The following is a 19,000-nucleotide window of genomic DNA, read 5'->3' on the forward strand; positions in this document are numbered from 1 at the left end:
GGCTTCGGCCCGGCGGCAATGGACCTGCGTCCCCTTCCTGCGTCTATTGCTGGCCGGCGCGGCTTCGGACCCGACGAGCCTCGAAAGCTGCGCTCTTTCCGGCATTCTTGGCTCTTTGGCTCCTCGGCATATCCGCACCATCACCATCCTGCGGTGTTTTGGTTGGCCATCCATTCTGGTGCATCTTCGTCACCGGCATGCTCCGGGAGCTGCGTCCCCTTCCAGTTCCCTGGGCCCGCCATCGTCCTTGCTGCTCCGGTCCCGATGGACCGGATCCGCGTTCCTTCCGGATCCTGGCTTATCTGGGGCTATGGTCACCGTCCCATCCCCACTTCATTCCGTGCAGCCACGCATCCTCGTCCTCCTCCGGAGTTCGCGCACCCGGCGATGCACGATGCCTCCTTTGGCACCGCGCGTGGCTCCCCTTCCTGCAGTCGCAGCACCAGCCTACACCCGATGACCTCCTCTCCGACTCGTGTTCCGATGGCTTGGGATTGCTTGGAATTGGCCAGGGCGAAAGTCCTGCATCTTTTGCTGGCAGCGGCGACACCCGCGGGTGACGTAACCTTCCTGGAGGCGTTGTCATGGCCGTTCTGTGCCCCTCTTCGAGCATCAGGGGAAACTCTAGGTCCGGGTTTCCGGATCGGACGACAACGACGTCTCGGTGTCGTTCTCCTTCTTGAAGGCATTGTCTTGGTTGCTCGCGGCGTCCTCGGTGCGGGCTTCGGAGTTTTGGTCGTCTAGTTGTAGATTGATTTGCTTCTCTGGTCGGAGAGTTTAGCCGTGTTCTTTTTTGTTTGGGTCGTGCATCTTTCATCTCTTCGCTTCGGGCACCATGTTCACGCCCCTCGCGTCCGTGTCATGTGTTGTACCAACTCCTGTAATCATTCTTACTCCTTCTATCAATGCAATGATATGCAAGCTTTGCGTATTCGAGAAAAAAAACGACAATGTAAGCCAAGTCAGTTTGAAGTTTCCTATTCAACATGGCAACTCGGTGGTTATCTAGGGGCTGCCCATTAAATCCCCAGGCTGCTGAAGCAGTGCAGGGATGACGCCGTGCTGTGGAGAGTGCGGCTACCTGATGCTCTCAAAACAGCCGCTGATGCTTGGTTAGCCTGTTTGGCATGCGATATGCCTGCCTAGCTTTGTGTGCCAACCTTGCTCCTCCTACCCCCCTCTCTCTCTCTCTCCCTCCCTCCCTCCCTCTCTCTCTCTCTGATCCCTCCCCTTGCTGCTGCTCTCTCTCTCTCCCTCCCTCCCTCCCCCTCTCTCTCTCTCTCTGATCCCTCCCCTTGCTGCTTATCTGGGCGTTTGGTCCCCTTTTAATGATAAAACTCAGGTGGGGAACACCCCCCCCTGAAAATTCAAAAAAAATTGTTTCGTATTCAACGGTAGATCTCAATCGTTTTGGCTGTAAGAGAGGAAGACCCTTGGCAAGGGCATCCAATATTCCTTGCCTGGTTCGTTTGTGTGTGTGCGTGCGCGCTAGAAATGCAATTTACGAACGTAAGCCGAATGTGTCTCATCTACGGATGTTTGAGTGCGTGACACATGTGAAGAAGGCGGAGCCGCACCTCTCAAAGATTGCCAACCATAGCACCAAGATGGTATTCATCGGATACGAGAGGAGTTCCGACACCAAGGCATACCGCTTCTATGATCCACGGACCAAGCGTCTATGAATTTCACGCGACGTTGTGTTTGAGAAAACCAAGCATGGAATTGGAGCGTAGCAGCCGACGATGCTTCAAACGGTAATATATTCACACTTGAATTTCCAACTGATGATGCTGCAGAGGAGGACGTCCAGGCGGCTGGCAAGATGCCCAAGCAAGGTGACCGCAACGACAATGATCACCATCGTGCCCACGCCGCGAACGACCCGCATGGGTCACAAGGTGATAGCGACAAAGACATGTACAAAATGGGCATAGATATTGGGGATGACATGGACAACTAGGCGTATAGTGATCATGACAATCAAGATGATGGTCACGATCAAGCCGACTACGCACGACGTGGATGCTGACGAACCCGCATCTACCACGTCCGGGATACAACCGTATTCCTCAAATGCATCAACACCGATACAATTTATGTCGCCTCCTTCGCAAGCCACAACGGGCTCTGCCGGGCCTCATCGCTACAAGACCCTCAAAAAAGTCTACAAGTGGATCACCATTTAGAAAAAAAATACTATTTAGTAAATCTTTACCGAGTATCCACTGGCTGGAACGCGGCAAACAACGGCCGCCGTCACGGCTCCGTCTACTGCTTGACAGCTGTTCCCGCATGTCAGTTATTGCCAAATTTCTTTCTTTGGGAACTCGGAGAATGTGTTATTCTTCCCAATTTTGTTTTTCCGCGAGTCGTCTTTCATCAGACATCAGAACCTGGCAAAGGCACAGCTCTGTCGAGTTGCTTATCACTGTCGAGTCCAATTTTGGATGAAACTCAGCAGACAGAAGTTCACTAAGTTCCCGATAGAATGAACTCGGCGAACTCTTGGAACTTGGGACAAAAGCCGATTCTAGTAGCGGCAAAGCCAGTTACGCCCGAGTACTCCGGACTATGTTTGCTTGGAGTTGAGAAGACGGCGAACTTCGTAGAGGCGAGCAAAAGTTCAAGACGGACACACACCATGGATGAGGAGACGAAGGTGATTGAGATTTGAGAGCAACAACACGTGGACTTTGGTAACCCGACATCCGAACCAAAGGCCATAGGTTTGAATTACAAGTTAAAGAATGACACAAAGGGTGCCATTGTGAAGTACAAGGCAAGATTGGTTGGAAAGTGCTATATACAAGGTCAAGGAGTTTGACTATGAGGAGGTGTTTGCGCCGGTTGCTCGACTTGAGACGGTGAGAGTGCTTCTTGGTAGCACAAGAGGATTGAAAGGTTCATCATATGGATGTCAAATCCGCTTTTATCAATGGTGACCTCACAGAAAAAGTGTACGTGGAACAACCCCTCGGCTACGAGAAGAAAGGAGAACAAGGGAAAATGTACAAGCTCAAAAAGGCACTTTACGGGCTGAAGCAGACACCAAGAGATTGGAACTCAAAGTTAGACCAAAGATTGATCTCGTCCAGGTTCGAAAGATGCCCCCTCGACGATCCAAATGACAGTCTACCAAGCATTCAAGAACATGTGAAGGCTGAAGACGCGATCAACAAGGAGCGTTGGCGTTAAGTTACAGATAAACCAACGGTAGCAACGTTGGTGTCTCGGACGCTACGAGGAACGACAAAGGCAATTCCAAGGGTAAAGCCTACAAGTAGTCGTATTTGAGATCCATGTCAAAACTAAAAAGCACATCATGTTTAGGGGGTGAATGTTAGAGATAAACACTTCGTGCACTAATGTCCGAGTAATATTTGTACTAGTGTCCGAGTAGTACTCCGATCAGTACCCGAGAAGGTTAGCTCGTACATGTCCTGGCCAAGATAAAAAAAGCAAGTACAAACTAAAGCAGGGCTGGATACGAGCCTTTGGCGATCCATCGATTCGCCTGTTCGTAAGTTCTTGCCGAGAAAAGTTGATCGATCTAGTCAATGTTTGTACCATTTAATAAATTGTTCATGATATTTAAAAAATGGCCGTGTGTTTAAAAATATGTTTCATGACATTTCAGAAAATGTTCATGAAATGTAAAATTTTATTCGTGTCATTTTAGAAAAATGTTCACAACATATAAAAAAATGTATACGGTATTTAGAAACATGTTCTAACACGTAACAAATGTTTTGTACATTTTTAAAAAAATGTTCAAGTGTGTGTTTAAAAATGTTCACTAAGTATTGAAAAAAATGTTCAATGCGCCTTTTATAAATGTTCAACATGTATTGAGATAATTCTTTAGTGTGTATTTATAAAACGTTTAATGCGTAGCTGGAAAATGTTCAACTTGTATACAAAAATGTTCAATGATTGTTTGAGAAAAGTTGACATGTTTGAAAAATGAAAAAAATGGAAAGAAAAAATAAAGAAAGACAACATGGTAAATAGGGATGAAAACGGAGCGGAAATGGATGGAACTGAGTGCTACCATATTTGTTTTCATATTTTTTTGCCGAAGCAGAAACGAATACAGAAACCCCAAAAATGAATACGGAAACAGATAGTACCGGAAATGGACACGGAGCGAATACAAAGGGGACCCGGAAACATAAGTGTCCGTTCACCGAAACATACAAAATCAATCATAGATAAATACACACAAAACACAACCAAATTTAATGAATTGTTAACATGGCTACAAAATAATATCATTATGTTAGCAACTTAGCATAGTATTGTAGTAGTACTGGACAATTGAGTACAGGGTCAAGCTGAGTACATGTGTGGTAGTAGAAGTTGGGCTCAAATGATCCATTCTAATCATTGTATAATTGTGTGTTGTTTGGTGGTTGGACTACAAAACAACCATAGGTCCATAGTAACACAGGAAATTCCATATTCACGGAAACGGAAAGTTCCGTTTCCATGCCTGTTCTACCGCAAAACATCCTTCTGTTTTTGTTTCCGTTTCCACATAAAAAATTCCACTTCCACTTCCATTTTGCAAATTTACGTTTCCGTTTTCGTATTTCCTCTACATTTCAATTTTTCCTCCGGAAAAACGAAAAGTTTCCACTCCATTTTCATCCCTACTGGTAAAGGAGACAAACAAGAAAATCAGATCAAAACTGGTTCCAGAAAACCGACGCAGAAATTAGTTTATACAACAAAAATACACATAAATAAAACCAACCCAACACCTCCTCTTTGCTGTGTCGACCCATCGACGGCATGTTGTAGGCGTGGTGGTGTTGTACCTCACAATAAGCGAGATACAACGAAATCACTAACTACTTGTATAGTTTGCAAATCTCACTCCCACCTTGCATAGAGCCATCCCGTGTAGACCTATCCTAGCAGGTTGCCATATCAAAGTCTCGCCGATATGTCATATTCGTGGGGAGGGAAGGGAAGATATCCGGCATGGTCAGTTTGAACGTCCAAGAGCGAAGAACATATGAAATATAGTGGGCAATTGCAGAAAACGACAAGGCACCACTACTAGGGAAAACCCTAGCAATAGCGCTGGTTTTGTGCTCACTAGTAGCGCGGGTAGGCGCGCTACTAATAAGACGCTACAACTATTGCTTAGCAGTAACGCGTGCCGCACGCGCTACTGCTAGGACAAATAGCTGCAGCGCTTGTTCACTCCCACGCTGCTACTAATGTAACTACTGGCAGCGTGTTTTCTTTCCATCGCTACTAGTATTGTTTTTTTTATTTTTTTATTTTTAGTGTATTTATGCGTCATCGTACAAATATTGGTACAATACCAGTTATGAGGTTTACATCATTATGTCTATAACAGTGTGTCAAATGAAGGTGGATTAGGTTCAAGTGGAGGCAATATGTAGTGCATGTCAAAAGTATACTACTAATCCAAACTTAATCTAGTTTGGACTAGTAGTACTTTCGATGTGCACCACATGTTGCTTCCACTTGAATCTAATCCGCCAGCACAAGCTATTTAATCATCATCATAATCATTACCACCAACAATATTTATTTAATCACCACTAACACTAGCTAATAATAATCATCAGTCATTACCACCAACACTAGCTATTTTATCATCATAGTAATAGTGTAGCACATCATCATCCTCAAAATCATTTCTAGCTAATCACTCCTGCCGCTCTCTCTTAGGTAAAACAACATAAAACATGTGTAGCTCTCCTCCTTGATCAAGTTGGAGCATGCAGATGAACCTGTCTCCTAATTTTGGGTAGCACATCTGTTTGCTGCCCCCTAGTACTTGTCTGCGCTCCCTCATCACATATATGGTCCAGTCTTGCACTATTAAGCATTCATCGCTGATCTTGAATGCACTAAAGTAACATGTAGGATATCTTGGCCGTAAGCTAATAATACTCATGGTACCTTTAGTCTCGATCCCATAAGGCACAACATTCATCGGGAGTCCCTGTTGAAGAACATCGTATGGTCACATACTTAGCAATGAAGTTTAGCTTCACAAATAATGTATGGAAAAGATGCACTGAGGACAAATAGTAAAAATCTTACCATCCTTCCTAAATAGATGTGACCGTAGTTCATGACGAACACTATTGGCCGCACGTTTTCAGTAATAAGATTTCTAAGTCCAGGAAGAAAATTTGTCTTGACAGTATCAAGATCCTCAAGCCATGAAATATAATGACTTAGCTCCTCGCAGTTTAGTTCAGCCCCGGGACAGTAGTAGGTCCTGTCTACCAAGCGCTGGACATGTTTGCTTGCACCGAAATAAGCTGACAATACAAATTAGTTGTCAACTATTTTTGAATAAACAATATCAAAGACATAAATATGGTTGAGAAACTTACATTTTGGTGTAACTAGAGGCGTCTGCACATCGACCCAGATGTCAGTATTACCTTCAATATCATCTTCCGGACGAATATCAAAGGTGATAACCATATCAGGCTGAAATGCATAAGTCTTGCATAGTGCTCGCCATGTTTTGCATCCAAAATAGGTGTAGTCGTCTGAATTGTATAATTTTGCGTGGAAAATATAACCATGCTCGGTGTTCAAATAAACTTTCTTTACCTCCATAGTATGATTGAAACCTATCTTATCCAATACAAAAACTCTTGCATGGCAGGGGATACGCTAGTAGAATAGTAAAAAAAATATAAGTTGAAGCAAATGAAGCAGATGTCATGCTTAATTACGAAAAAAGACTTGTCGTTGTGACTTACTGTATCCACTTCGAAGTTCTCGTCCAGCTTGATGCTGAAGCGCCTATCATCATCTAGGAAGATTCCGTCGCACAGGCCGCGCTCGTCTTCGCAGTATTTGCAAATACCGAAATCCTTTTTGTCGTCAGACATTTCCTATGAAAATCGATAGAAGACAACTACCAGGATACTCAACACACAAATCCGGGGCACTCGATATTTTGTACATATTCTGGCAAAAGTCATGCCAAAATTCACGGAAAAATCCGGCATGACCTTTGCTAAAATAGGATATATCGAGCGCCTGAAATTTGCCGGAACGAAAATGAATCAACACTCCGGCAAAACATAGGCCACTCGGAGGTGTAACCTGCAAACATGACCGGCCACTTGGATATTGAGCAACACAAGATATACATTTCAAAATATCTTATAAGACTCAAATTAGCATGCATTCAATAAGCAAAAGTAAATCATCTCATGCGTCCGTACATCATCGAATATTATCACTAATACATCCCGAATAGTGTCATACATATAACATCACTAGTACAACTAAAACCCTAGCACACGACGGGTATCGGCGCGGGCGGTGGACACCCACAGAGAAGGAACCATCACGGGATCATAGCTCCAGTGAGATCCCTGGAGAACCTGCCAGGTATTGGAGAACCTGTGCTCCAACGCAAACAAGTAGCGATGGACGTGCGCGTCCTCCTCACTGACACGGTGACGCACCACCTCCGCGGAGTCCTCGAGCCTCTGGACCGTCACTGGCCCACGCGACCGTCACCAAAGAAGGTTCGGGTCAACGACAGGCTGGCTCCTCACCAACCTACGCCCCCCGGTAGGTAGCGCCTCCTAGTACCACCCCGGCGGAGCCCAGTCCCGGACATGGCCCATCTGGTCAAGCAGGTGTCGTCCTCCGCCGACTCGACTACGAGGATGCGGGATAGGCATCGTCCACGTCGATGCGGGAAAATTGCTTTAACTAAAAAAATAGCAACAAGTTCTTACTAACTAGTTCTATTAATTCAACTAGTTCTTACTAAAAATAAACTTACTATAAATAAAAATATTCTAGTACCTAATTAGTACCTAGTTCTTACTAACTAATTAGTACCTAAGAACTACTGCCCTAATTACCATCTAATTTGATGAACCTATAGGGGTGGAAAGTGGTAGCGGATATTCCAATTATCCAACTATAAAGTGAAATAAGTGGTCAAATTTTACTCGTTTTATGATTCATCTTAGAAATTTGATTCGTTTCCACCCTTACATGAACCCTAACTCATTTGAGCCGCATCCGCATCCGATTCGTTTCCACCCCAACTAATTTCATGGAGGTAGAAACCCTAGGCAGAGGTAGGGGAGAGGGAGGAGAAGGCGTGCTCACCTCGGGTGCCTGCGACGAGGGAGGGGCAGGTGGCGTCGAGGTCGTGGTCGGGGCTCCGGGGCGGCGTTGAGGTCGAGGGGGGGGGGGCGGGGGCGGCGTCCGGGGCGGCGTTGAGGTCGGGGTCGGGGGCGGGGGCGGCGTTGAATCTGGGGTCGGGGACGGCGTAGAGGGTGTGCGGAGAGCCCGCGGCGGCCGAGGGGCGACGGCGGCGACGAGAGTGGAGGGGATGAAGTGGCCGTGGGGATGGACGAACCGCGTGGTTAAGTCAGAAGTACCAGTAGCGCGTTCCAGACAGGGCGCTACTGCTACGTTAGCTACAGCGCGTTCTGGAATACACGCTACTGGTACACCATTCTCTTTTTTTTCCCTTTTTCATTTAGTTTTCTTCACATTTTTTTCTTCCTTTCACCTTATTCTATTTCTTTCATTTTCAATTACCTTTCTGTTTGCTTTCCATTTAATTTTATATCCTCTATCAGTAGCGAGTTTAGACTAAAACGCGCTGCTACAAAGAAAGTAGCGGTAGCGCGGTTCGTTATAGGTCGCTACTACTATGTGTAGCCTATCGGCTAAGCCGTGGGAATTTTAGTAGTAACGTGTTTAGAGGAAGACGCGCTACTACTAGAACTTTATCTGCAGCGCGGTTTTCGCAGGCTCGCTACTGCTACTTAGCACCAGCGTGCTTTTTTGATCCTCGCTACTGCTAAAGTTTTGTCTATAAGGTTTTCCCTAGTAGTGCACTGCTCTATGATAGGGCGAGTTCAGCTGTGTTGGAGGAACTTGTCTCCGAGGCGCAAGGGATAACCCTAACCGTACCTAGCTACCTTATGTGCTTCAAAGTTTGAAGCTGTTCATGACTAAACGCATAAGAATTAAAACCTTTTGATATTTAACTAATCTCTCCAATAATTCCTCCATAAATGCCTGTAGTACGTTGGTGGATATGATTTATGACCTATTTACAGTCTGACACTACTTGTATGTTATGCAGCCCTAAATCTTGTGCTAACGAGAGTACCTCCCTGCAGGCCCGATCTCGAGTGCGGATGGCTCAGTGAGACCATTACCAACTAGGACAGAGCCGCCCAATTAGCTCCCATCCTTATCACGACAAATAGTTGTAGCAGTTCCAAGATTATGATCAACCGAAACACCCGCATCAACATTAATTTTGACAAACCTCTCAAGTGGCAGCAACCAATTTTCCCTTCTCTTGAACTCTTCTGGGCTCCAATATTTCATGTGAGCCGGTCGGCGTTTTCAACTGTCCAAGCTCCGAAACAAAATTGTTGACAAAGAGATCAGTGGTCAGTGGGCTCTGGTTGATCCCTTCATGTGTTAGCGAGGAGCTCATGCTAACAAGCACCCCTACTCCTCCATGAGAAAATTTGGGCTGGATTTTTAAAATTATTTTGAATTTTTTGTGATTCTATTTCTGACCGGGTGCAGATGAGCCTGGGCATCGAAACCCTATAATCCGTTTCTAAGCCCAGGCTCAGCTGCACCTGCGCTGACGAAAAAATCAAAACAAATACTACAAAAATTCAAAAAATTCCAATTTTTTTGTGTGGTAGATATTCTGTTGCATGAGGTCCTCTCAAATTTCTAAAATATTTGGACAACTGAGCAGCTCTCGGCGAAGAAAACAAATTTGGAGTCTGTACAAAATTTTACTGTTCACGCACTGTTTTGACCCGATTTGTCTTTTTTGCTGAGAGCAGCTCACATGTCCAAATGGTCTAAAAATTGAAGCGGACCTCACGCAATATATTTTTACCATGCAATTTTTTGGAATTTTTAGAACTTTTTGTAATTTTTTGTGATTTTTTTCTGTCCGGGCGCAAGATGAGCCTGGGCACCAAAACGCCGCACACTAGAATCATATGCTTTTTGTTGATTATACTAGTGATGCTAAGCATGCACTTGTTGTCGACCTAGCTAGTACTGAACCGACCTTGCAATTCATATTTGTCATGCCCTCTAAGTTTCTATGAATATACTTGCATAATATACACTAGAAAGTAGAAACTACTAGTAAGATATTTGTTTGTGTATACAAATTCATAAATCCATGGTCTACCATGATATTCAATAATAAAAGGATATATGAGCACATGCACAGTCATGCATATATATGTGTATACACTATACACTTTATGCAATAATAAAAAATTCATTGCAAAAATTTTCCCGAAAAATAGAAATTTTTTTACATCATAGAATTTAAACCTTGTAGAATAAAATTTCCAATGATATATTTTACACCTGCATAACATAGAATAATATAACTATTAATTACAAACATTGTCATGTGGTTAAATATGATACCTAAGTAGGAAAGATATATACTAATTAAAACTGTAATATGATACAAATAATTTAAAATAAATACAAAAGTTTAGTATAAATAAATTATTGTTTTATATGTCCCTGAGTCGAAAAATGAAATATTGATATTATATATCTCCATCAACATACAACTTCTCTTTTGGATAAAATTTACTTTGTGCATAGAAAAAGGAAAAAAAATAATGTAAAAAAATTTAATTGTAAAAAGTATGATTATATGTATGAGATGATATAAGAATTACTTCTCTTTATCCTGCATCAAATATACCATCTTGAAACAAGTTTTTTGGGTCTCTTCGTTGAAGGATTTGGTTAATCAAAGTCCACTCTGCAAAAAGCACTAACTAAACATATTCTTGGTCGCATAACATGCATGTTTCTTGTGGAGTAAGCCGTGCCAATTCATACTTGTAAGGAACCCAGAAAACATTTCAGCATCCCAAGGTATACTACAGATATTTAATACTTAAATAACTTTTTTCAAATCAAGTCTTTGTAAAGTAAAAGAAATATCTGATATGTAAAAACGTTTCCTCCCATAACAGCCGAAAAAGAAAATGTGTTTTTTGATGTCTTTCATAATAGAAACTACATCTCTACAAAAGACATGTGTGCCAATATAAAATGGGAAAAAATTAACAAATTTGGAAAAAATAAGTTACTTGAAGCCTTATTTGACAACAGTACAAAGACACCCCGAGTCCTTTCCTATTACACTTTTCAGCAATATCGGAAATCTCGTCAAGAGCAAATGCAATATCACGAACATCTTCTAGCTGGCATTGGGCCAATTTTACACCTGAAATAAATTATAACTTTCCTAAATTTAGCAGGTCTGATGTCTGCCCATTATTATATTTAATATAATTAATAGGTGGGAAAGCTCACGCCCTTACAAACTATAATGCCCCAAAAGGAAAAATAAAATAATAACTCAGTTCGCCAATTCACAAGTTCTTTCCCACTTTATACACTAGAGAACAACAAATTCAGGGAAACATAAGTTTATTACCTTGTTTCGATCTAAAATTGGAGAGCTTTATCACAGACATCCCTGATTCAATGACATAGTATGTATTTTAATTGAGAAGTTACTGTGATATTCCTCGCAAAAAAAGGTACCATGATATTTCTTTAATAAATGGTTTCCTTCTACATGATACAAAAATCCACTGTAAATCTTTTTTCATGGTACAGTGGTGGTGGAAATACTATGTGGGACAGTTGGGTCGATGCTTGATACTGATATTTCCCTAATTCTTTATGCCTATACTCTGTGTGGCATTTTTTTCCATTATTCCTGGTGGTGAAAAGATTTATACTATTGGCTTAGCTGCTGTGTGCTGGGAAATGTATTAAATCTCCCTTTGAGATAGTCTTTACGACTTGTTCTTTCTTAACCATTGAGCAGGTAATCAGAAGCTTGCAGTGACGGAGATGTCGAAGAAAGGTGTTCATATGCAAGGATGGTCGGTCGCAGATGATGCAGCTACCTGTGGTGCTTGGTTGTGAAGCTAGGAGTGTGACCTTGTCTGGAAGGAATGCTGCGCAAGGGAGATTTGTGCATTTCTTATGTTTTGGCTGTCTCAAACAATTTGCTGCTCCTTTGACACTGTGTCATCGTTTTGGTTTTGGTACCCCTTGCTGTAATAGGCTCTTAAACTTTCTAGAAATCTACCTTAGCTTTTAGGCCATATATTGCTCTAGTGCTAACAGTAATGGGCAAGGAACTCTCCCTTGATGTGTGATATTTGTAGGTACTTTATTCGTTTTCATTTACTTTGTCTATTAGAGTTGACTGAAGTCAAACTTCATAAAGTTTGACCAAGTTTATAAAAAATAATATAAAATTTTGCTATAACAAATATATATGATGTGAAAATACATTCAATAATAAATCTAATGGTATTGGTTTCTTATTGTATATGTTAATATTTTTTTAATAAATTTTGTCAAAATTTACAAACCTTGACTTTGACCAAAGCTAATACACGGACTAAATAAAAATGAAAGGAGTACTGTTTTTCTTCTATGGATGCATGAGTACGGACATATACCATTTCTTTGTCAAACTAAGACCGATGGTCACTGAAATGAATAAATTTTGTATGTTTCGTTTCACTGCTAGAACATAAGCTTGGTGCTCAATAACTCGTTATGTTGTTTTCATCCGAACTTGCTCCGAAGCAAATTTATATTTTATATAGAAGATTGCAGTACCTACGGTTAACACCATACCAGGTCCTTTAAAGGATGCTACCCATCTCCTATGGGCACTCCACGTCATTTGATATGTCCGCGCCACGCGACGACACATGCCTCGCGCCCTCCCCACCGTCTGATCATGCAATCCAGTGCCTCACCGCACCAATGTCTATGGGGTCCACGTGAACTGCGGACGCTTGCGGGGCCACTTGACGTGTGTGTGTCTTAGGTTGGCTCAGGGCGGATGTCTAACTTTGACGATTTTAAACCTTGAGCTTGTAGAGGCCTCTTTTGCGGTGCCCTCACGTACGTGTATTCACTGGTCACGGCCTCCAATCCTGCCTAGAACAGTTTGGCGCACCGGAGAAAGAGCCATCCCGGCCGGGATCACTCGTTAGTCTCACTTCCAAATCTCTTTCTCCCTTCGCCAGAAAACGCAACAGCTCATTTCTCAGGCATTGTGGCGGGCTCGCTGCATTCAAGGACCAACACTGTCCAAGACCAGCACTCTGCATCACCCCGCTGCCCATCGACATCGGTTCGCAACACCTACCTGCTACCAGTCCACACCGCCCATTTGACACGGCAAGGGCGTGCCTCCGCTGCAAGGCTCATGGCCCTGCTCTGGGCGTGCTCAGGCCATGCTCGCGCGGCCCTCCAGCGGCACGTATTCCAAGGTCGTGTAGGCCACCTGATCGAAGACCTCGGCCTCGTGCGGCATCAGCTCCGATGCGACGAGTGCCCGTCCTGATGACGATGTTGAGCTACGATTAGCTGTTGAGGCCGACATGGTCTTCCAAATCGCACGTACTTCTTATGATGTGAGTCCGACAGTCCTGCGCCATCCACCAGCATGGGGTGAGCGGCATGCACTCGCTCGCCCTGGCGTGCTCTGGCAGCAGAGCAGCGACCTAGCGCGGGTAGTAGATGAAGAAATAGAGGGAGAAGTGAGTGGTGCTCATCCAGGGAGTCACATGGGTGGTCGTAGCGAGCTCGGAGGCATGGTGAGCTGCAGGGAAATGCATGCACACCAACTGTTCGACAGAATGGTGGTGGCTACACAAGGTCCTTGTGCAGCATTGTAGCAGCAGCAGCACGCTAAAGACGGGCGAGGTGTCTGAGGTCTCGCTCTCGTGTTCAGCGAAGCTCACCACGACTCCTCTCCTTTATGTATACCGCACATCACCGGCGTTTGCAGGCACACTACGATTTATTAAGGGCTCAAGGCCGAGAGCTCATGGGCATATAAGCTAGCTGTACCAATTACGAATCCATTGAGCTAGCTACTGATTGGTTTCTTTCAGATGATCTCACGTTGCAGCCTTAGTCGTTGGCCTCATCTAACTCGAGGTCGCCGGGCTGATCTCCCTTGGGCCGGTTGCTACCGTTCAATGTGGAGGCGAGACTCGTAGCCTTCTATGACCTCGTCGGTTTGTTGACCAACAACAATGACACGTCCAAGCCAGAGGAGGCGTTGCGGCGGTGCCGGTGTGGTAACAGAGCGGTGAGTTGGAAGACTAGAGCGCGGCCACGGGTTGATGCAATGGCGGACGAGGAGGACGGAGTGCTGGATGAGGATAAGTATGACGTGTGGGGTTGGCATGTCAGTGAGAATAGTCGGTGATCCCGGTCGGTATCGAATTTCACGGTGCGCCAAACAAGTGCGAGGTTAGGATTGACCAAGATTAGGAGTATAGGGTCAAACTTCAAGGATTTAGAGTCGAGGGTTCGTTTCTGACGAGCTCTACATGTTCAAGGTTTAAAACCGACTTCATTTTTTAACTACTTGTGCGTGCTTCGCTAGTGTGCCCCAAACCCCTCACCTGGCTCGTGCCCGCTTTACCGGTGCACCCCAACCCTTGCATGTCTGCTTCGTTTATGCACCGCACCTGTCACCCAGCTGATAGTTGACTCTGAGGCGTTGTGGGCCGGCATGCCTTGTGGCATGTGTTTGGACGTGTGCTTCGCTTGTGCACTCCAACCTTCATCCGGCTGGTAGTTCACTCCGGGGCGTTGTGATCTAGATCCTTTTTGCGACCTGCGTTCGCGGTTGTTTGCCTAAACTGGTTGTGTTCGTTCCATTCTTCTCTAGCCGGCTGGACTTGCTTCTTTGCTGCCTCCCCTTCCACGTCTTCTGTTATGCCTTCTTTACCGGCGGTGTGCCGTTCTCCTTTCCTGGCGGCTGAGGTTCAGATCTAGTTCTCTCTTTCCTCGCTAGTCTTTTTTCTTATCTTACTGTGGTCTCCTTTCCATTCATTCTTTTAGGTCCTACGAGCATTTCTGTTGTTCTACGGCGCCGATTACTAGCGGCCTATATTGTTGTTTGAGGTGAGTTACTTCTTTGCTTCTTTGTTCCTTTGTTCTTGCCTTCCAAGGGTTTCTGTCTGTTTCATTTTCTGTTCCAGTCCCTTTTATTTGGATCGCGTTACAAAAGAAATCAGGGTTTTGTTTCCTGAACTCGTGCTCACATCGATACACCGGGGCGGATTAATCCGCTAGGTAGCGGTGCCTCGGCTTCTTTTCATATGCCCTGGTTTTGCCTAAACACATGCACGTACTCGGAAATCACATGCTTTACACAAAGGTAGAATGTAGATTGCTACATGGCATACAAAAAGGAAATATGGGTAATGTTAATATACTCCTTGTTGGAGAAGATCGGGATGACAACAATATATCCTCTATTTTTCCTTGTGCTTTAGAATCCAGTTAAATTTTTCTGTCTGTGTGCTTGGTTATATATATGCAGCAAACCGAAAGGAGGTCCGAAGTCTATAATCAGGAGGGACATCGGGGTTGTTTCTTCTTAGATGGATGAGCAGCGATTTGTCCATCTGCTCCCCACATTTAGATCTCATTGCTTATGTGCTTCTTTGCAATTCGTCATTTTTTGTTTCTGTTTTGGACTTCTGTGCTCTTTTCCAATATGATGTACGTTTTTAATGCATTACTTTTTTGCGTGTATTGCTTTCTATATGAAGTTACATGCAACCCCTATCACTATAAACAGTCACCTTATACTAAAGCAAGTTGTAGATGCTCTTGGCCTTATACACTGGTAGAAAAAGGGCCTTCAGTCCCGGTTTGTAAGGGCCTTTAGTCCCGGTTCTGGAACCGGGACTAAAAGGTCGGTACTAATGCCCTGAACCGGGACTAAAGGCCCTCCACGTGGCCGGTCCACCTGTAGTCCCGGTTGGTTTCTGATTTTTTTTGAAAATTTTTTCTGTTTTTTTTTTGAAATTTTTTTATTTTCAAATTTCTGAATTATTTTAACCTCTAATCTCTAATCACCCCTCATCACTGCTCAATTTAATCTCTAATCACCCCTCATCATTCCAAATTATCTAACTTCCCGAACGGTCACCCATCCTTCTCACTACTCCAGCCTGAGCACGCTTAACTTCCGGGTTCTATTCTCCCTCGTTTCCAAGTCTGCACTTGTTGTTTTCCTGACAATAGTAAGATGTCAATCCTATTAACCCTTAGGAATTTAGCTTGAGCATGAAGTCACATATTTCACTGTTTGAGTTTAAAACTATTGTTCTAAAAAACAATAATTTTTTAGTAACACTAATATTTCTTGAATAAGTAGTTTGACCATTGTTTGACCATAGTTTGATCATAGTTTGACCAGATTTGACCAAAATTCAAAAATGGTGAAATAATTATTTAATAACACTAATATTCTTGAATAATTATTTAGTAACACTAATACTTCTTGAATAAGTAGTTTGACCAGATTTACTGAAAATTTAAAAAAACTGAAATTTGAGCATAACTTTTTTTCCTTTTGGAATTTGAGGATTCTACAAATTTGCAAACAGGCCGTAGGCGGTCTCCATCAGATGTAACTTTTCGAGTAGATGATTTTTCATATAAAAAACTTTTTAATCCGAGTTTGTATGCAAAAGTTATGCCCATTTTACAAATTCCAGAGAGATTTTGTAAATAAAGTCGAAATTCATATTTGTAAATTTTCCCAACAACTAGACCACATATCACATGGAAAACTTATTTTATTTTATTTTTATTGACATTTCCATCATTTTCTTTTGTTTTTTCTAAAACTGAAAAGGCGGTCAGGGGGGGGGGGAGTTTGAAAATGGGACCTTTAGTACCGGTTCGTGCCATGAACCGGTACTAATGCCTCAAAGCCCATTAGTCCCGGTTGGTGGCACCAACCGGGACTAAAGGTCTAACCTTTAGTACCGGTTGGTGCCACCAACCGGGACCAATGGGCATCGCACCCTTTAGTCCCGGTTTGTGGCACCAACCGGGACTAAAGGGTCCAGGTGAACCGAGACTAATGCCTTAGCCGCACGAACCGGGATAAATGCACCCATTGGTCCCGGTTCTGGACTGAACCGGGACTAATGGGCTTACCCGGCCTGGACCAAAGCCCCCTTTTCTACTAGTGATAGTTGACCAGACCACCACTTATGAAGAAGGAACACACAACTGAATTTCATGTTCCAGCTCACATAAACAAGTCATGCTTGGAAATGATGGATTTTTGTGGAGCCTACTATCCATCGACTTAGGAGCTATTGAATCAGCCAGTCTAAGTGCCTTGTTTTACATGCAGAATCAAAACTTAACAATCATTGCTGATATCAGCCTGTCTGAGCATAGGAAATGCCAAAAAGCTCTGTTACGGAAAACATCATGGTCAGATATTCTCTAGCATCTTGAAGTTAAGCTCTAATCAGAGTTGTCTCACATCACCGAAGAATTGAGGTTGTTCAAGGTTAGCACTAGCCCATGGATTTGTTGTTGCCAAACCCCAGCGCATGCAAACATATCAGAAGGTCAGGAGAAGCACCATCTTAGAACCTAAACCATTAATTGCAGTATCACGCACTTTGATTTTTGTTTTCTGTTTAAAGAAGGGCTTTGCCATCGCATTGCTGGCGGAAGTTAACAATGAAAATATGCAACTTGGATGTAACAGTGGAGGACCGACTCCAAATACATTGGTATCGCCATCACCATCGCCTCCTACATTTGAAAGCCTTCTGCTAGGTAAAGAAAAGTGATTATTGCAACGTTATTTATAGAACCCAACGGGCGGCTCGCTGATGCCGTAAAAAACATCACCATTGCAATGTATGGAAACCGCTGTGTTCATCGAGCCCTCTTTTCTATAAAGATAGGTTGTCCTGACGTTTGAAATGTGAGTATAGCCCAAGCAAATTTTGTAGATTTGTATGTATAGCAATTGGAGAACTGTCAATTCTCCTTATCCACAGGGGAGATTTTATTTATGAATGCCACCTCTTCTGTTGTTGAAATAATGAATGTGAACATGGATAGTACCTTAGGACCGTGTTTTGTATATCCATGCGATGCTGCTGGAGAGAATGGCCTGGTTTTTGTTTAACAATAGTTTCTTTGAGACAAAAACACGCTCGTGTCACTGACCTCCTCATTTAAGGTTATACTATATTGTTTGGTATTCCTACACGCCATCCACATTTAAGGTCTATACATGACTACGCATTTTTAGAGAACGGTTGCCAGTGAGCATTTTATTTTGAAGTTTGAAAATCATATTTTTGAAGTTAAAAAAATTCTGTAGTAAATATGATATGATAATATGGATATGCATACTACACATGTGTAGAGTTTGATGATGAAATAATTTAACATGTGAGCGAAATAAAAATGACATATTCATGATTTTGAAAATGTGAACATCTGCTAAAAATCCACACATTTCTACTTTGTATATATTTTTTCAATCATATAATAATAATTTTATATGTATGTTCTCGACTAGTAAAGCAAACAGTAACTCCTTGCAGATATTTCTATGATAATATGTAATCTCTTATTTTTAACAAGGTCTATCTATATAACAGTAAAATAAGCTAGTATGTGATGTGAATCCAACAAGATTTATTCAAATGGGAAAAAGAAGCCCTTTCCAAAGCCAAGCCAAAATTTCAACGTTACAAGACAGTCATGTGGGTTCAAGTAATGAAAGGTCCTGTGATTTGTCATTGCAGTTGGATTAAAGCTATACGTCGTTTGCTTGGAGGAGCTTTTGATCACCATTCTTGTGTAAGTGCCCAACAGAAGCTGAACACTCTTGAAGCGCTTGTGAAGTACACTGTCAAGATGCATTCCATGGTCATCAAATGAAGAACTACCATGACATGGAAGGCGATTTCTTTGAGGAGATATGTTACTAAGAAAGAGTAATCACCAAGAAAAGGGGAGAATGAAAAAATATCCAAGTTTTTAAGTTACATTCCCTGAATTCTACATGTACATGCCACGTGACAATTACTTAGTATAT

The sequence above is a fragment of the Triticum urartu genome, chromosome 1A (assembly GCF_056163025.1).
Source record: "Triticum urartu cultivar PI428250 chromosome 1A, HENAU_Tu73, whole genome shotgun sequence".
In the NCBI taxonomy this organism is placed as follows: domain Eukaryota; kingdom Viridiplantae; phylum Streptophyta; class Magnoliopsida; order Poales; family Poaceae; genus Triticum; species Triticum urartu.